The 20,488-nt window shown below is 46.7% G+C and overlaps 1 protein-coding gene across 2 annotated transcripts in view; it reads right to left on the bottom strand.

Annotated features, from left to right (window-relative positions):
• Positions 1-18,981, bottom strand: part of LOC147701938 (manganese-dependent ADP-ribose/CDP-alcohol diphosphatase-like) — a 248,793-nt gene extending 229,812 nt beyond the window's left edge. The window contains exon 1 of one of the 2 annotated variants that reach the window (XM_086930564.1): positions 18,851-18,981. The gene's annotated coding sequence lies outside the window, so the exon portion shown is untranslated. Of the gene's footprint in view, positions 1-18,608; positions 18,802-18,850 lie in introns of those variants that run through there. The other variant, XM_086930565.1, reaches the window with a different exon arrangement.
• Between the last annotated feature and the right edge of the window lie 1,507 nt (positions 18,982-20,488).

The following is a 20,488-nucleotide window of genomic DNA, read 5'->3' as shown; positions in this document are numbered from 1 at the left end:
TTACATACATCTAATCCTTTCCACAATGGCATCGCCTTGTGGAAACGCTATATAGATGATATATTTATGTTATGGACCGAATCCTCTGACAATCTCTTACTGTTTCAACATTGGCTGAACAACAATAGCGGAGGTTTAAAATACACCCTGTCTGCCAGTACTGAATCCATTGCGTTTCTAGACTTAAAGATAAGACACACTGATGGTCGTCGTACCACTTGTCTACACCGCAAGCCTACAGAGCGCAATACTCTGCTAGAATACAGCAGCCACCACCCCGGGGCCTTACGGGACTCACTCCCCTATTCCCAGTTTTTGCGCATCAGGCGTAACTGTTATTTTAAAGAAGATTACTTTACAGAGGCCAAAACACTCAGTAAGAAACTCAGAAACCGTGGCTATCCCAGAAAATTGGTACGCCGCTCTCTCAAAAGGGCTTGGTATTGCCCAAGAGAAGCCCTCTTGGAACCCAAACAAAAGAAAGAACAAGATAGGCTAATCTGTGTGACCACCTTTTCCCCTGTTTCCAATGCAGTCAGAAAAAGTCTGTTGAAACACTGGCCTGTTCTCAATGCAGGTCAACTGACTCTGGACTGCCCCATGTTTGCTTTTAAAAGAGCAAAGAATATAAAGGACCATCTAGTGAGAGCTTCCCTACCACAGCAACCCCTCAAAACTACAATAAATGATGCATGGAGTCTGCCGCCACTCTTGGGCCATTCAAAATGTGGAAACTGTGTATGTTGCAACTCAACCATTGAAGGCAAAACTTTTGAGTATGGAAATATAAAATTTGACCGTAAATACTTTTCTAACTGCAACTCCACAAATCTTGTATATGCTATTTTATGTCCATGCATGCTCATTTACATAGGCCAAACAAGCCAGAAAGTGAAACTACGAATTGGCCAACACAGAAGCAGGATAAGGTACAAGACAACTAATGCACCGCTTGTTGAACATTTTTCAGAAAAAGGTCACAGTGACAAAGACTTGGTATGGACTGTGATAACAATCATCAAACCCCCTCCTCGAGGAGCAGACATGTCCCTTTTGCTCAACAAGGAGGAACTCCATTGGATCGTTAAAACCAACAGCATCAGGATTGGCCTGAATCGTCTCGAAGATTGGACCTCCCTACTGCAAACAAAGCTTACAAGAAATAATCCTCTAAATGTTATTCTATGTACTGCAGTGTGCCTGATTAACTTGAACATTGTTCACTTTTTTCACAATATGCACCACCTTAAGATGGCCGCCGCGTCTGCACACCATGACTAGAGGTTTCACTTCCACAGTCCTTTCTCACTGTTCACAGCCTAACCGGCTCCCTCCTCCGCAGTCCATCTTCGCTTTCTGCAGACCACATGGTCCTATTAACAAACTTGCCACATGGGAGCTCTTTAACACCAGAACCCCACTATCTGCCACAGCGCCGTTGACTTCTGCATGTAAGTAACCGCTTGCGCCGTTTCCTCTCACCCCAGTCCCTCCATACCCCGCTGGGTAATTGACTCCACTGAATTTTCTTCCCAGATCGAGCTATTACGCTCCCGATCCAGACAACTTTCCTCGCTGGACAAGGCAGTACCGGTAATTATTCTACCAGTAGCACGCCATGCCGCTGACTCCCCTGGTCGCTCTCGACCGTCTTAATTCCAGATTCCTCCATTGTTCGCGGTATCCGCTGATCCGATGCATTGCCTGTTGTAATACGTGTAGGTTTATACATTTACTCTTCCCAGTCGCATGCTCCGTATAATGTTCACTTGCACTCATAACAATTGTGCCCTTCACTACATGACCGCGCCACGGATCCCGGTTCAGCCTCCGTCTATATTTTTGTTTTATGGCTAATTGAACTTCACTGCCCACATTTCCGACCGATCTCATTCCGGTCACAGAGTCACATCGAAAATTGGAACACTTGTCTCCATCACTGCGCCCAAATAGTCTGCCCTCACAGGACTTGATATTTTGCTCCTCAATGCGCCGTTAATTTGTCATCATTGGCACTCAAATACACCCCTTCCAAACGATTAAGTCCTTTCCCGGTTGTCTCACGAATTCCTGGACACGGAGATCCACAATGCGCCGTTTTTCTTCACTACGAGCACATGAACACACTCTGCTTTAATGGAAGAGATGAGGTTGCAGTTTTCAAATACAACATGCCTAATTTCATGTAATTTTTTTCTCTCCCCTTTTCTCCTCCTTTTTCCAATGTACTGTATAAATGTATAGAATTGCGTTAAAAGGCAGTGTAATATTTAAAGACAACAATGACTATAATCTTTTCCTGATGATGATGCCCCTCATTTAACTTAAGGCATCGAAACGTCGTCGACTAAAAAACCCCCTTATGCAATATGACATTTAAAATATTGTGAAATGCAATGGTGTGGTTATAACAATCTTTGTCTGTAACACGGACTACAAGTACACAGACATATTTTTGCTTTGCTCCTTTTACATGTTTTGTCTGAATGTTGTGGGTCACGGCTGTGCCCACTTGTCATTAATGTACTCATTCTGTTTTATTAAGAGAATTGTTAAATAAATTCCTTGTCCGGCTGGACAAAAGACATAACACTTGGTGTGTGATTATCAGTTTAGTATACCATTGTGTCCACGAGTAGGGACCACTGTTTTTTTAAGCATGATACTGCCCAAGGTCCCTATGGCATCCCTTCTGGGTTCCCTTGTCTTTCTTAAACATCATAATATCTCTAGCACACAAGTGACCAATCCTAACCTCCTTAGAAAGCCAATGCAAAACCTTGTTTTTCAATTGGGGATAGGTCTCAAATGTTGGGGATTTTAAAGTGGAGACATTGGCTAGGACCGCAACATTGAGAGCTGCTGCAGGAGGAAGCTGTATTGTTACCTTGCTGGAGACAGAATTCAAGTGAGAGGCCAGGGAATTCGCCTTGCTCTCCCCTTGATAGCTGGTGTGGTTTTTGTTACCAAGGGAGCCAGACTTGGAAAAAGAGAAAGCACAGCTAGAAGGGAGGGAATGCCTTCTGGCCGACTAGGTGCCTGCTTCTTATTAGCCTGATAGAGAGGACCCACCCCTTGCCCCTCTCGTGAGTGCAAGCCATCAGTCAATCCTGCCCTTCTCCTCCCTGCCCCCAGAAACCTTTTGTGCATTATGCGGGTTCAAAACAAAAAGAAGTTTGCTTGTTTTGTCTCCTAACTGTGGAATGACCATTTCTACTTACATCACTCGAGAAGAGAGAGTGCCCACTGCAGCAGGTAGAAACCCCTTCAATTGATCCATAATGTCGGAGAGGTTGGGCTGGAGGCCTTGATCCAACCAAGGCAGATCTGCTCGAGTACCTGCATTAGCAACTGAAAGTCCTTTCCTAACTGCTCCCCCTTTCTTCTTCCCATTATTCTTTAGGACAGGATTTGGGATGGAGACAGACCCCTTGTGTACTGACCCAGTTGCTGAGACTGTCCCTCTCTTATTAGTGGAATTCAGAAGCAGGGATCCTCCTGTACCCTGGTTGGGACAGGGAGGGGGCGAAAAAAAGAACCGGGCCTTCCCTAGACAGGAAGCGTCTCCTTTCCACTAGATCATTTTCTTGGATTCTACACTAACCAAGCGAGTCAGAAACCACTCTAAAGTTGTTCTATGAGGTGTCGCCATTTTCTTTTTCCCCATGGCAAAACAAAGTCTCAAGCCCCCTCACCCACACACTGGCTATTCCCCCTCAAGAGCAAGTAAACTACTCCCACCACTGCAATACTCTACGCGGTATAGTAGCCGCGTGTAGCTCTGTCCTTTAGCCTGCATGCCACTTACATTAGAAAATCTTTCTTTGCTATTCAATAAGACTGTTCATGCTCCATACTTAAAAATAACATGATGATATAATTTAGAGTCCAGATCTGGTACCTGAATTCCAATTCAGCATAGCTTGCAACAACGCCAATCAGTTAAGAGATAAGTCAAGCTGCAGCCTGAGCATGTTTTCTACTACTGTCTAAATGAAACACTGTCCTTCAACACAGCAAAAATGTTTCTTACTGGGTTGTTTCCACCCACCTTGCTAACCATATGAAATCTTCTTTAACAGTATTTTACACAGACTTCACAAGTGGGTCAGTTCGGGGGCGTGGCTTGGCGCTGAATGAACATGGCCGCTTAATGAGAGAGATCCGGCGTGAGTGCGGCCCACAACCCAAAATCCGAAGCCCTATCCGATCCCCACAAGGAAAAGAAAGAGAGGATGCGGGTGATCAAGTCTGCAAGGATCATCCGGAATCATCTGCAGGCCGTTGAGGATACAGGGTGACTCTAGAATCGATCCGGCAAGTGTGCGGGGAGAAGCCGACGGCAAGGGCAAAGTGGCTAGCGACGCTATCTCAGAACCTGGAGTTAAATCAGCGGCTAAGCGGAGGAGGCAGCTGAGTGTCGTAGAGACATCCGGAATCGCGGCAATCTTGGTGGAGTTCTCCGGAAGGAGCTCACATTGCAAAGAGAGCTGCAGGAGGGCCTGGCAGCAGAAGGGGTACGAGGGGCCGAGGCATTGATTGGCGGCTGTGTTGTAAGGGACAGACGTCTCCGCGAGCGCGGCGAACGGCTTGAAAGCGCAGGCCTTCCCCAGCAGAATGGAAGGCGAGCCTGTGCATGGACCAGAGTGGCGGTGAAGAGAGGGTCCTGTCTTAGAACTGGGGCAGGAACTAGCGGCTACAGCAAAAGAGTGCGGCAGACCAGGCAGGCTCAGAGAGCCATGGACGAGCCCCAGGTCGGTGTGAGTTTAGGAGAAGTCCTGAAAGTAAGCTCCTAAGGAAAGGGAGGTAGTTGGATACCGAGAGTGCAGATCACCGGCTATGGGGACGCAAGAGGTCAAGCCTGCACTGATCTGGGTTTGCCGGCATCTACTGGAAGCATAGACTGTGAGTAGCTGCCCCCCCTGTTTTTGGTTGACGCAGTGTGTGGAATCGCAGCAGAGGCAGGGGTACCAGCAGGGCAGTCTTCAGGAGGCTATCTTTAGAAGTGGGGATCAGAAATTATTGAGGATTGGCAGTGGGTCAAAGATCTGGCAAACCAAGGCTCTCCCTGTCCTTCTCCATGAAGAATCACAGGCTAGGGGGGGTCGGGCGGGGAGTAAAAGATGAAGGGTAAAGGAAACCCACTACTGCAGTCCAACAAGATGGACATGTATGCGGTCCCCAGGTTCCATCTGGAAGGGGGCGTGGGGGCCATGGGGCCTGCAGAAGAACCCTCGCTCAGAGCAATAATGGCAGCGATCAAGACCCTCCAGTCCTCCCTAGAGCCCAAAATAGAATCAGTGATCACAGAGGTGAGCCTCCTAAGCGCAGACTTCCAGAAAATGTCTGAGAATGTGCATGTAGCGAAGGCAGATATTAAAGAACTCCAGACCTCATTGAAAACAGTGGAAGAACGGCTACGTCAGTTAACTACGCGGCAAGAGGTACTGAAAGCAAGAGTGGAAGATCAAGAAGGAAAATCCAGGAGAAACAATCTGCGAATAGTGGGGGTCCCGGAGGGAGCGGAGGCCCAAAATGTGGAGCTTTTCGTGGAGGACCTGATTGTTAATCACCTAAAAACTAATTGCCTGTCAAGATTTTTCTCAGTGGAACGTTTTCATTGGGCCCCGGTTTCACGTCCAAAGCCGGGGGCCCTGCCACACACCATCATAGCCCGACGGTTGAACTTTAGAGATCGGGACAACATTTTATAGGCAGCAAGGTCTCATGGAGATCTTAAGTATGAGAATACGACAATATGTTTCTTCCCTGACTTCACATATCCAGTCCAAAAGCAAAGGTGGGGATTTGAGGACGTAAAGAGGGCCCTAAGGGAGAAAGATATTAAATATATGATGCCGTTCCCTGCCAAGCTAAAAATGTTAGCAGACGGGAAGTCCTGGTTCTTCACTGCTCAGAAGGAAGTAAAAGACTGTTTGGAAGGATGGCGAGTGTAGGGATCCAAGCAGCAGAGAGGCCCAAGGAGGACCCATCCCAATATTTCCACCGAAGGAGGCTCTCAGGATGGCTGGTGTGACAGGCGAAGCAATGAACAATCTCTGTCCAGATCTTTGTTCCAAAAAGTAACTACAGAAAATGAGCCGGTGCTCACGGTCCCATGCACTATACTAAGACACTAAAACTGTTGTGACATGAACATGGTAGATATGAAACAAAAGAACGACGCATTAAAGAGGGAGGTTTAAATCAGAGAAGGGTCATAAGGGTGGGCGGCACGGACATGTGGAACATAGATGTTGGGACAGCCAACCTCCCCCTTAGATGTCTGATGCACAGTTTAAGAATACAGGTGCTCTGATATTTGGGGTAGTGGGAAGTTTAAGTCCCACAGTGCAGGGTGGCAGGTATGGGGGAGTTAGGGGATCCACAGTAATGTTAGTAGTAGTTGTAGCACTTGAACAGGAAGCAGAAGCGGGAGGCAGGGTACATAAGGCAAGACAGGAAAGGGGAAAACTAATTAAACTTATTTCAAAACAACTGAGGCATGTGAGGGGAAGAGTACTAAGCAAAATTAACAATGCAGGAACAACGCAGGCTTAAAGTTATGTCATGAAATGTAAATAGCTTAGGCTCCAAAACAAAGCGTACATTGATACTTCAATTTCTGAAGAGGCAAAAGCCAGATGGGGTCCTGCTGCAAGAATCACACATGCAGGGATGTCATTATAAAGCTCCGAATAGGTGGAGATATAAATTAGCAGCGCATGCAGGGTACACGTCGGGATCACGGGGAGTGGGCATCCTTCTCAGGGACACAGCAACATATGTTCAAGAGAGAACGTGGAGGGACCCATTAGGTAGAATGGTGTTCCAGTCTGGCAGTTGAGATGGTAAATCTCTCAATTTGGGTTCAGTAGTCGTCCCACCAATGCTACAAAGCTAAACAAGGATGACGTTGGGGCGCAATTACAGGAACTACCGTTAGGCACACTAATTGTAGGGGAGACATAAATGATGTCATGTCTCTAATGGAAGGTAGGTGGCCAGGGAGGCTGATACTCCTCTGAGGGGTTTAGCAGAGGCATTAGGATGGGCTGACCCCTGGAGAACCATTAATGGGACGACGCATTAATACACACATCAGTCAGCAAGGCATGGGAGTCTAGCACGGATAGACTATTTGTTTACTCTGCAAAAGGATGTGGGGAGCTTTCGAGACACACATCAACTAGAAGAAGGTATTTCAGATTACTCGCCACTAGTCACCTGGTTTAGAGGACAACCACCATGGGGTCTCATGCCGCCTAGGTTGGAGTCTTGGCATTTAAAAGATAAAGAGTTTGTAGGAAAGCTACGGGGGCACTAAAAATTACTTTCAGCGAAATGAACAATCAGTGGGCTCGAGCTGTGTCCTCTGGAAAGCTTACAAGACATTTATAAGAGGACAGTATCAAGCCCAGGTGGGTGTTAAAAAAGAACGTAGATAGACAAAAGTAGCGAGAAATCGAGGAAAAAATAGTAAGCATAGAATTGGAACGGACTAGACAAAATGATCAGGATGGGACTCTGACACTAAAGTTGGCACAGCAGGACTTGCGTGCGGTAGCAGAGGGTGCAGCTAGGGCCCATGCACTGTCCTTACATCGTAGGGTCTATGAAGTCTGAGACAAGGCCACAAAGCTCATCGTCATACTAGAAAAAAGGATAGCGAAAGGAACTGGGTGATGGAAATCCCTGATCAAGACGGAGTGGGGAATACAGGTGACGAGGCTATAGCTGCAGTTTTTGCGGATTTCTATGAGGTATATACAGCTCAGTCCACTAGGTCCACTGAAGACTGTGTAGAGCTTCTCACAACTATGGCCCTAAATACACTATCTAAAAAGGATTCAGAGATGCTAGATGGCGACATTACAATAGAAGAAATAGCGGGAGCGGTAAGTGATTTCCAATCAGGGAAGGCCACAGGACCAAATGGGTTGGCCGTAGAGCAGTTTAAGAAAACGGCTCAAACTCTGATACCACAGCTATTAAATATGTTTTTAGAGGTCAGGAGGTGGGACACTTACCGGAAGATCAATGAACTTCCACCATAGTGGTGATTCCATAAAAAGGGGTGCACATCATACAGGTCCATCTCACTACTGAATGTAGAACATAAAATATTAGCCATGGTCCTTGTAAGTAGGTTAGCGGGAGTGCTACGGTCATTGATTCATCCTGACCAAAACGTAGTACATGCCTAAATTTAACAAGATTATATGGGGTAATGCACTTGACTGAGGAGCATGGGGCGCAAAATGTGGCGGTTCTATCCCTGGACGCTCGGATGCCCTTTGATAGTGTGGAGTGGAACTACCTCTTTGCCCGACTGCCGCGATTAGGCTTCGGCACAGATTTCTGTGCATGGGTACGCTTATTCTATCAGGGGCTGAGAGCCAGGGTGAGAGTAAATGGCTGTGTATCACGAGCTATAGAATTAAGGAGAGGTACGAGACAGGGCTGTCCCCTATAATTTTTACTCTGGCCTTGGAGCCGCTGGCGACCTGGGTTTGTGCGGACTCATTAATTCGGGGAATAGCAGTGGACGACAATTGGGAGGAAAAAATATAATTGCACGCAGATGTCATCCTGCTATGTTAGCAAGCCCCATATATCCATACCGAGAATTTTACACATCTTTAGCCTATTTGGTAGTTATGCGGGATACCAAATCAACTGGGACAAGTCTCTGATTTTTCCAGCTGACCTAGGGTCCCGGGTCCCTGCCAAGGAACTGTCCTGCCCCAGTAGTTAGTGACATATCTAAATATTTAGGTATTAGGGACAGATCTAAATATTTAGGTATTGAGAAAACAAGGTTGGAATGCAACACCGTCCCTCAGATAGATCGTTTTCAGAGAGATGTGGGTCAATGGCGGGCACTCCCGCTCTCACTGATGGGGAGGCCGGTCTCTTCAAAATGACGACCCTCCTGAGACTCCTATATGTTTTCCAAAATACACCATTCAAAATTCCGAACTCTTATATGCGGAGACTTGATGCTATCCTGAGAGCCTTGCTGTGGGATGGGGGAGGGGGAGGCAGCACAAATCTTGTTAACAAAACTTCAGCTGGGGTGTACGACGGGTGCTTGGTGGTCCCGAACCTTAAAGCCTATTACTGGGCAGCCCAGTTGGTGGTAGTGAATGAGTGGGTGTTTGGGAAGAGGCAAGAACCAGTGTGTAGAGTAGACCATCTGGCCATGGGAAGCAGAGACTACCCAGCACTCCTTTATAGCAGGAAAGGCCGGGACCGGCTTCTGCCACACACATCGGGGGTGCTGCAGACCTGGAAGGCGAATAACAGATGCCTAAGATGGGATTGGAAGCTCGCGGCCGAAACCCCACTGTGGGATTGTGATTTGCTGAGGAAAGTCAGGAAATTGAGAATGTACACATAGTGGCACATGATAGGCATTGAAAAGCTAGGAGATATATGTAGGTCGGGCAAACTGGGCACACTGGTCACTTTTGAGTCACAGGAAAATGAGTTTGATCTGGCCCAGACAGAAATATTCTGGTACAGACAGTTACAGCACACCTTGAAGGGCCACCTACCTGGCGGGGAATTGATTCCAGACTACTCTCCTCTGGAAGACAGGCTTCTTTTGGATCCGATGCCTAGTAAGGCAGTGTCCCACACTTTTAGGAAAATTATGAACAATAAGCCTGACAGTCTTGGTAGGTTAAGAGAGGCATGGTCTGCTGATGTAGGTGAAGTAGACAAGGAAGAGTGGAGCAAAGCACTTCAGAGCCCACGAGAAATAGCGATACGGGCTAGATTTCGACTAGTGCAGTTGCGAATACTTCACAGGTCTTATCTGTCCAGGACAAGTGTGTTTAAAATGGAGAGCTGGGTACATGTTTTCACACACTATGGTCTTGTCCAGTTATACAGAATTACTGGCTCGAAATAATAGCAGTGATGACGGAGGTGACGGGTGTGCAAGTACCACTGGATGCTAAGTGGCTCCTAATCTGGGCTTGAGGCTTAACGTAGACTTTGGGACAAAAAATGCTGCTTGGACCTCCTTCTTTGCAACTTTCTGTAGTGTTGTGCTCTGGGGAAACCTCAGGTAGCCACTTATACTCCATAGCATTTGTCTGGATCATTGTTTGAATAACTATATACTTTACTCCATAAGTTCGTTACCCTTGATCTGGTTTTGACTCTGAAGGCAGACTGGGTTTTTCCTGGTACATTCTGGAAAAATGTTACGCCCAATTCATGCAGTTAATTTCAAGTGTCCTTTCAGACTTACGCAACCCCATCTAATTAGGTTCCAGAACTTCTTGGTGTTTTTTGATGGACGACCCGAGTGTGTGTGGATACAAATGGGTGGAGCGAGGGTTGTTTCTGGTATGATGAAACAGTTATGTTAATCGATGTGTATGAATACATGAGAGATTTTAGTGAGTAGTATCACATTGTGTAAATGGCAATCAATCAATCAGAGAATTGTAAGCGTGCTACTCACCTGTGAGGGTCTCAAAGCGCTGAGGGGAGAGGGGGTCCGCAGATCTGTTTAGCCGAAGAGCCAAGTCGAGAGGGTCTTTCTGAAGGTGTTGAGGGAGGGGGCGCGTCTGATGTCTGTCAGTAGCTCGTTCCAGGTCTTGGCTGTAATGTGAGAGAAGGATCTTCCGCCTACTCTGGCTCTGGCTCTGTGGATGCGCAGGGTTTCGGCTAGTGCGAGGTTGAAAGATCGAAGGTTTCTTTTGGGTACGTGGAAGTTGATTCTGTGATTGAGGTATTTGGGTCCGTTGTTGTGTAGGAATTTGTAGGCATGAGTGAGGATTTTGAAAGTGACTCTTTTCTCCACGGGGAGACTTTGTAGGTGTTGGCTGTGTTTGTGTCGGGGGATGCCGAGGATGAGTCTAGCAACGGTGTTCTGTATTGTCTGGAGTTTGCGGAGTAGGGACTTGTTGATGCTTGCATAGAGTGCATTTCCATAGTCCAGTCTGCTGGTGATGAGTGCATGGGTGACTCTCTTCCTTGACTCAGGGGGGAACTCACCATGAACTGTCGGTTCATGGTGAGTGATGAGTCGAGTACGATCACAAGGTTCTTGGCATGGTCTGAGGGGGTAGGTGGTCTTCCGAAGGCAGTCGGCCACCAGGTACTGTCCCATGCAGAAGGGGTGGTACCGAGGAGGACGAGGACTTCTGTCTTGTCAGCGTTGAGCTTCAGGCAGCTGTTGGTCCACCAGACTGCGACGTCTTGCATTCCTTTCTGGAAGTTGAGTTTGGCAGTGGTGGGGTCTTTGGTGAGGGAGAGGATGAGCTGGGTGTCATAGGAGTAGGATACGATGTGGAGGCTGTGTTGTCAAACGATGGCTGCGAGGGGGGACATGCAGATGTTGAAGAGGGTAGGGCTCAGTGATGAACCCTGTGGGACTCCGCAGGTGATTTTTCGTGGGGTAGGAGAGGAAGTGTGGGAGTCTGATGCTTTGGCTTCTTCCGGTGAGGAATGATCGGATCCAGTCCAGTGCTGTTCCTTGTATGCCTGCGTCATGTAGTCTGGCGACTAGTGTGCAGTGGGAGACTGTGTCGAAGGATAGGTCGAGTAGGATGAGGGCTGCGGAGTGGCCTGGGTCCAGGAGAGTGCGGATGTCATCTGTGGTGGCGTGTAGGGCGGTCTCAGTGCTGTGGTTGCTTCGGAATCTGGATTGGGACGGGTCGAGGATGGCGTTCTCTTCAATGAATCGTACCAGTTTCCTGTTGACTGCTTTCTCTGCAACGTTGGCTGCGAAGGGGAGGAGCGAGATGGGCTCGTTCTTGAGGTCGGTGGGGTCAGCTCTGGGCTTCTTCAGCAGGGGTCTGACTTCTGCGCGCTTCCAGTCAGCTGGGAAGGTACCTGTTTTGAAGGTGGTGTAGATGGCGCGTTGTAATTCGGGTGTGATGGCGGTTGTGGCACCGTAGTAAATGTGAGGGGGGCAGGGGTCGGTAGGGGCCCCCCGAGTGGATGCTTTTCATGGTCGAGTCCTGCTCTGTGGGTCGGTGAGTTGACGAGTTGTTTAAGTCCAATACTGGTGAGGTTGTCACGAAGGATAGAGCAGTTGAGGGTCGCTGGGGTTGTCGAGGTGGAAGTTTAGGTCTCCAATGAGTATGTAGTTTGTTGAGGCGATGGCGTGGGGTGCCGGTGATGGTGGTGCCGAAGGGTGTTGGGGGGCCGGGGATCTGTAGACGAGGGTTCCTAGAAGTGTGGCTTTGGGGGTGGTCTGGATCTGGAAGTGCAGGTGTTCGGCGGAGGGGAAGGTTTTGCTGGAGTTGGTGGGATGGTGGTGCTGATGTCGGGGGTGGAGGATGCGTTGGTCCAGGTCTCTGTGAAGAAGGCGATTTTGGGCAAGAGAGAGTAGAGTAGGTTCCAGATTTCCATGGCGTGTTTGTGTACGGAGCATACGTTGAGGAGGGTGCATTTTAGGGTGTCGCCGGTGCTGGCCAAGGTGGCAGTGAGGGTCTGGCGGCAGTGGAGGCAGGAGAACTGTCAGTGGGTCCTGTTCGGCGAGGCCTGTTGGCATTCTCTAAGTCTTCCAGGGTTGAGTGCGAGGAGGATGGTGGTATCGTAGCGATCGGTAGGTTCCCGGCGCTGGCCGCCGCCGGGTCGCGGACGGCCGCAGATGGGCTTACCTTTGACGCGCCTTCAGCGCGGCCGCCATTGAGTAGGGGAGGTGGGAGCTGGGGCATTCCGGGGGGGGGGGGGAAGGGCCGCAGGGGAAGCAGCCGCAAAAGGAACAGACAGGCACAAGAAAATAAAAACAGTGGTGGAATTAGAGCAAGACACAGATGGGCACAATAACAGTGGCAAAACAGGGAAAAAATTAGGAAAAAACGGCTAAGAAAGGTTAAGGTGAGAGCAGGCAGTCTGGTCCCAATTGTAGCAGGCAGCAGGCGCAGGAGCGGGCAGCAGCATCGAACCTCCCAAGGAGGAGGTCACGGTCTGGAGGCAAGAGACGGCACAGCAGAGCTGCGGGGAGAGAGTGGAACTAGACCGAGGGCAGAAGACATGATCTGTTTTAAGAGCTTGGGACCATCCATGCCGCAACGGTGAAACAACCACGTCTACTCGTACAGGTCCACGACGACAACACCTCTACACACGGTCAGGAAAAGGAAGTGACCCAACTTCCTGGAATATTAAAAATTCTCAACATCGGAAACGTGAAAATTCATGTGGGGAAGATTATATTGCCCCTCACAACAGACTAACATAAGAACTACTAGATGGGCAGGAAAAAGGGATACTAACTGAGAACAAGAAGGATCCAACCCTATGTTTCCAGAGAAATATTTATTTGCCCTGAAGAAACTCCCTGGAAGGGAGTGAAACGCGTTGGCTGATCTTTTTTGTAAAATGCCTGGTGATTTGTATTTTAAAAGAACGGACAAAAATAAATAAATAACTTTTCTATATACACGAGCAATACTCTCCTTGGACTTCTGTTTGGTGCGCCCCCGCAAACAATTGAGCAAAATGATCTGTTTTAAGTGATGAGGCCTTTAGTTAGGGTTTTGGAGTGACAGTGTATAGGAAGCTGGCTCTTTATATGATATTGCCACTAGGTGGCAATACCGTGCACAGAGGTCAGGGGTTCCCCAAACGCGTACAGGGCGCAATGCAAACCCCAAAATTCTCTATTAGTGGTAGTGAAGAGGAGCAGCCTTAGGCCTAACACAGGGGAGTGTAAGACATTTATAGCACACGCATGATGAATACTGTACACACACGACTCATGAAGAAGATCCAGACCAATATTTAGATAAATAATAGTTTCTTTGCATTTTATTGTTAGACCAAGACCTTCTATCTAAGGTAAGTACATTTTGATTAAAGATAACTTTCACGGTCAACAGTCGACCGTGCAATATTCCAACAGTACAAGATTATCCTGTGGAGGAAATCAATTGTGGGAATTATTGAGCGAGTATACAACTTACAGTTCAAGTCTTCGGGTGGTCAACCCCACACTGAGTGCAGAGCCGGTCGTGGGGGACTAGGCACCCATAAGGTGCGGAATTCAGTATCTTTGCCAAGGCGGTCAACACAGGCAATAATCTATTACCCTACCCGTCTGCAGGGGTAATGAGCAAAATGGGTTTCAGACGGTGGGCAACACAGTTACTACTGCGTTCGTTGGCTTTAGATTGGATGGGGGTCAGCAGTTGTCAGATCGTCTTGGAGACATCATGGTCAGGCAGGAGGTGACTGGCAGGGCCATTAGCAGGAGGGTACAGGATCTCGGACACAAAGCTGTGGGTAAATCGGTTCTATAGCTGAGAGAGACCTCAAAGTCATGGAGGTCGTCCAGTTGCAGTGTTTTCGTCAGGCGGGGTAGAGTCGTGTAGACACAAGTGCGGGTGCCTCTACCACTACGGTCTTTGGGAGAAGTTCAGTAGCAGTGAGTCATATCTACACCAGTGTCTGTTTTCAAATGCAGCAGTTCTTGGAGTTTGTATCTTCTTATATAGGTCCGATGTCCGCAGGAGATTGTAGTCTATGTCGAGGGTAGGAGTTCTCCCAGGGTTTCAGAGGTCACTGGCTGCGATACGGTTCACAGAAGCTGGAGACAGGTGGTAGGGCTGGGGCCAAGGCAGTTGTAGTCTTCAGTCTTCTCTGCAGGGTCATCTTCTTGCTTCTTAGGTCGTCCTAGATCTGCGGGCCAGATCTGGGGGAAGCCACATAAATGCTAAATTTAGAAGCTGGTTTAGGGGAGTAACAGGTAGGGCCAATGGGCACCTTACCTGGGGTGATTACACCCTCTATTATGCCACCCTCCTGTGGGAGTGGGCAGAGGCCTAGCCCTGATTGAAGGGGCCCCTCGATCTTCCAGATGGCGGGGACTGAAAAGTGTGCTTCACCTCGCTTCCCCTACCTTAGGGATGGGGTTGGCAGAGATGGGCACCTACCTTTTCGTATCTTCCCATTGGTTTTCCTCCCCAAAGTGGGGGGTGTAAACCAGGGGATGTCATCTGCTGCTAGCAGCAGAGGCTGGGGTCACATTACAAAGGTGGCAGGCCTTTGAAGCTTCCCTCTTTGAGTACTGGTCCATCCTGGGGGAGGAGGCATGAAACATCTACCCAGGATGTGCATTGTTTCTGATTCCAGAGTGCAAGGGCTCACTACCCAGTGGTCCTGAAACATGTCTAGTGGTGGATGACCGCCTACAGCGGGTCAGAGACCATATCAGGGCTGGTAGGGTTTCAGGGGGCACCTCTGAGGTGCCCTCTGGGTACATGGAACAATAAATCCTACACTGGCATCAGTGTGGATTTATTTAGAGTAGTTTGGTACCAAACACTCCTATATTCAGTAAAGCCATCATGGTGCTGTGGAACTCGAATTGTCGAGTTCAAAGCCCATGTAGTCTCTATGGCTTCACTGGCACTTACAATATTAGGAAACGGTGCCCAATATTGTAGGGATACATCTGCTCATGTAGATATTTCCTCACCTGGAGTATAGTGCACCTTGCCTTAAGGCTGTGAGGCCTGCTACAGGAGTGACTTACCTATACTGTCAGGAAGTGCCAGCTGGCGTGGCACCTAGGCAGGATGCCATCTCTGCTTTGTTGTTTTCTCCCGCAAGGTGCAAAGGCAGTGGCAGGGTTCCCCGGGAGGGGTCCCAAGAGACCCTCTTCAGCTTACAGGTCATAGGTACCCAGGGTACCATTTACTAGGAACTTACAGGAGTAAGAAGTACCAATTGGGAGTTTGTTTTAGAGAAGGAGCACTGGCACAGGACACCTGGTTGGCCGGGACCCTGTGCACTACATTCAAAACCACTTCAAAACAAGGCAAAAAGTGGAAATAGAGGAACCAGGCAATAAGGGGGGGGGGGGGTATTCATGCAATAGAGGCACTTTCACACACCGTGCATGACTTTCTGAGGGATGGTAAAACTTTTGAATGTGTGTGGTATAGTGGGTGACACAGAGGCTATGACTGGTGGGTGATGTTATGCCAATTTCCAAGAGGATCAGGGAAATTGCAAAATGTGGCAAGAGGATTGAAAAGTTGTTGTGGAAGTAAAACAGGAATGCTCTATGTGGACAAGGGTGATGGGGTGTAGCAGGGCGAGGACATTGTGCTACGGAGGTTGCAAATAATGGATGCGTGTTTAACAGATGACTGCCACAGTGACACCTCCCTACCAGTTGTAGGATTTCATTTTACAAGTTTGTGCATTTCGGGAGTTATTTTCTTAATTTGGTTTAACTGAATGAGTTTGGCTGGCATACACGAAAACAATGATTTGTAAACGGAAAGCCTAGACTAAGACTGTGCAGCAACACTCTTTGCTGCACGATTAGATCACCCGAAAATAAAAATGCATTTGGGTACTTAAATTGTATTGCTGTGCTCCTCCCACAAAGCTACGCCAACACTTCTTCCTCATCTCATAAGTCACTAGCTTCTACTGCCACCAGTCCCAGCTGCTTTCTCTCAATCTGAACCTGCTACAGTTCTCAATGAACCGACTGCTAGTGATACCTGATAGTTTTATAAGCAGCCCTGCAGTTCCCTCCATTCTAACGCCTTCCTACGAAACCTGGTCACTATATGTATCCCTTGGAGTCACGTAACCTCCCCGTTCCTCCATCCTGTAGCACCACAACCCTCGTTACCCTGCTTGCTGTAAGCTTCTGTCAATCACCTTTTCTTTTGTCATCCACAAGACCGCTCAAGAAGGTAAATATTTGCTGCTTCATCTAGTAATCTACAAAGCACAAGTATGAATCCCTGCAAAGACAACTTCCTCCATATGAGGTCTGTAAACTTATTTATAACAGAAAGAATAGTGATTTTGGTAGGATGGGAGCTGTAAAAAAGTAAGTTACTTTTAATGGTGATTCTCCATCACTTATTCTCACAAGAACCAATTAGATCCACAACTCTAAACCATCTTTCATCATCCATCCCACCTGTGTCGTATTCTCTGTCCCCTGCTACTGAGCCTTTTCATTCACTTGTCTTGGATCACTTGCCGGAGGGAGTAGCAACGTCTTAAAATAGGGCGGTTTGTTGGTGGACTGAATGATTCTCCTAGTAGGAAAAGTGATAAGCACCAGTGACAGGGTGCACTATTGAGTGACAAGAGATAAAGAATTACAGAGAGACGTCAATACGATTGGAAACCTGAAGAAAAAAACAGAGGGCTAGATGTATCAACTTTGAATGAATTTTGCGGGTCCATAATAGCGAATTTGACCGATTCGCTATTATAGCATTGCAAAATGCAATGAACATAGGTTTTACAAAAAAAATTGTGATTTCTACATATTCCTTAATAGCTAATCGCAAATTGCAGTTCACTATTAAGGAATGCCTTCCCATTCATTCCTATGGGCCTAGAGGCTTACAGGAATGAATGGGAAGACATTCGCAATTTGCAATTGCCAAATTGGTAATCGCAAATTGTGAATGCAATTACAAGGGTGATAGGGGGCAAAAAGGCCACCCTGATGCACCCCCAAAACTTGTTAAGTGTGCACATGTGGCACACATACATGCTCTAAAGGCATGTATGTGCTAAGAAAAATGCAAAAATTTGCATTTTTTCCAGGAATTTGCAAATTACCACCAACTTGAAGTTGCTGGTAATTTGCTATTCCTTAAAGCAAGGTCACAATTTGTAACTTCTTCCTGCAGTGCATTTAGGGAATTGCAAATTGCAATTCCCTAAATGCATTCGCAAAATAGGTAGTAGGCAAAATTATGATTCCCTATTTTGCAAATGTCTTTTGGGATGATACATTCCAAAAGGCTTTCTACCGAAGCAAACAGGCTGATTCACCACTGGTAAATGGCTTGATACATCTGGCCCAAGTAACTTGAAGACAAGGTCACATACATATCCAATCTGCAGATGAAGGAAAGGGTACTACATGCGATGCTAGAGTTCCGAGCCTATTCCTTCACAGTTGGCATCCTTACAGACTATTTAAAATGTATGCCTCACACTCCATAATAAAGCTTCATGGCCTTTAATAATAAATAAAGGACCGCCAAAATAGGCTTTAGAAAACAATAACAGGGCTTTGTGATAGGGCTTGCGAGGGAATTACATTGGTGATTAAAGCCAAGCACATAAGAATTCTGGCTTTATAATGGACATAGTAGCACCATCTTCACTTCTCACCTCATAAACGTCTAACCTCGTCGTCTACGCTGTTCATTCGAAGACAGGATGAAAGAGTATTTGATAACATTTATTAATGGAGTAAAAGTGTTTTAAATTGTGCAGCAGTAAATCTGCTCTGATCTCATTAAGTGGTAATTTTTCCACGACTAGTTCAATTAAGGAAACTTTTGCCGTTGTGTCTAGATTTTGTAATAAATGTATTTTTAAAAGCAAGCACAGCGTACTAGGTGAACTAGCATAGCAAGTCTCTAACTGAAACTCACATAATTATTTTTCAGTATAGACTGCACGCAAATAGCATTTAAAGATAAACAATACCATTTAAAGGTAAAGACAACACATCTTTTCCTTTATATAAACCATGAAACAAATAAACTGATAGACGTGCTACACCAAGTCTACTCATACAACAAGTACAGTACTATTAATCACAATTTATTCAACTTGGACGGAGGAGAGGCTCTCACTTGCGCCTCCTCGATAAAGTGTTACATTCCTCTCATGGCTTGGAAAGTCAGGGTCCCGCGCCCAAAATAGGGCCCACAGCGTCTGTAGGAGGTTCCAAGCTTAAGGAGGCAGGCGCCCGTACCTAGTTCTCCCGAAATAAGCCCCAACGTACAACCAACAGTGCCAGACAGAGGCTTCTATTGCAAGGACAGCACTCACTGCAGCCACCCACCGATGACGTGAGGTAAAATGGGAAATTCACCTCTCCAAAAGAAAATACAGACGAGGCAGGGCAACCCACTCTTTTTTGCTCTCCTATGGTACCGGCGCCTGCACTGCATCAGAAGACGCCCGCTAGCAGTTGGTATTATTATTTCACGGCATCTTTATTATACAATCCACTGTGCCGAGGCACTATGGAAAGGGAAGAGATAGAAATGGGACTAACACCCACACTCATACAATGCTGTAATTTAGCGGCCATCTTAAAATAGTGACCACCAAAGAGTTTTAATTAAACAGTTAGCATTTTAAATTACTTTCAGAAGGGCCAGTAATCACCGCAGCTCTGCTGAAAAAAAGAGTTCTAAACTCCTTAATTCTATTTTTTTGATGTGAGTGAATTTGAAGGATATTATTTTTCTTACTATAATATTAAATTTGATAATTTTGTCCTATTTTAACATAACAATTGCCACATATTTAATACTATCTCTTTTGCTAAACATAATTTTATTACAAGACAGGAGGCTACATTATGCATTAATCCTTTAATGCAACTCACAAGCAGCCGCTTACATCATAAAAAGAAGAATTAGAATGCAGTGACAGCGTGACAACAATATAAGGCATGAGCAACAACAGAGCTGCCTCTTTTAAATGCGGCTCGCAAGCAGATAAGTTGCTCATTCTTGCTCTTGTATAATTTTCATTGAATGTTTTCCATTTCTCCTTGATTGATTGTTTATATTGCTCTATATTCATTGACCTTTCTTTTATGATTGCATGTTTAAATTGTATTTGTCTTTGGCTTTTGCCTGCTGCCTAGTTTACCTCAACCCCTGATCCGGTTCTTTTCCCGAACCCTTTCTCCCTTTCCCGACTTCCAATTAATGGTTGTCGTTAGCTCCCCCCCCCCTCCCGTCCTCACCGGGTGCGTCTGTGGGCTGTTTTCTTCTCTCGAGCGATCGATCTTCGAAACGCCCTCTCTTCCTCGCTGTGTGCCCTCAGGTTTCCGTATTAGCCAGGGTCCCCTTCCTCTTTGGTTCCGATATTGGTTTCCTCTTTTAATTTTATCTTACCCTTGGACGCGATCGCTTCTACTTTCATACAATCAACAACACAAAGTTTTTTGCAGAAGTCAAAACGAGGGTAGAAGACAGAATCTGACATGGTTTTAGTTCTCCTAAGGATTTCAAACTTAACACCAAACATGTCCTAACATCTATCAGAAATATCAAGAGCTTTAACATCGGATACCCTTCGACAAGAAATCAAACATAAAAGAGTAGCAAGTTTAATGGAAAGACATTTCCTGTTAAGAAGAGAATTATCAGGCCATGAGCAAAAGAGGTCAAGGATAAGTTTAACATCCCACAAAGATTGGTATTTAGGCCTAGGAGGTCTTCTTAGTCTAATACTCTTTAAAATTCTACAAATAATAACATTCTTACCTACCGTCTTACCGTTGACGAGAGAATGTCCAGCGGAGATAGCTGATCTATAACAATTAATGGATCTATAGGAGAGGCCCTTGTAGAATAATTCAACAAGGAAATTAACTATATTGACGATAGGAGCCTCCAAGGGATCCAAGTTCCTCTCCATGCACCAACAAAACCATTTTCTCCAAATGTTATTGTATCTGTATTGAGTCCCTGGTGCCCATGATTCTCCGAGG

The sequence above is a fragment of the Lissotriton vulgaris genome, chromosome 7 (assembly GCF_964263255.1).
Source record: "Lissotriton vulgaris chromosome 7, aLisVul1.2, whole genome shotgun sequence".
Taxonomy (NCBI): domain Eukaryota; kingdom Metazoa; phylum Chordata; class Amphibia; order Caudata; family Salamandridae; genus Lissotriton; species Lissotriton vulgaris.
The sequence above is the reverse complement of the archived record's forward strand: the minus strand, read 5'-3'. Positions and strand labels throughout refer to the sequence as shown.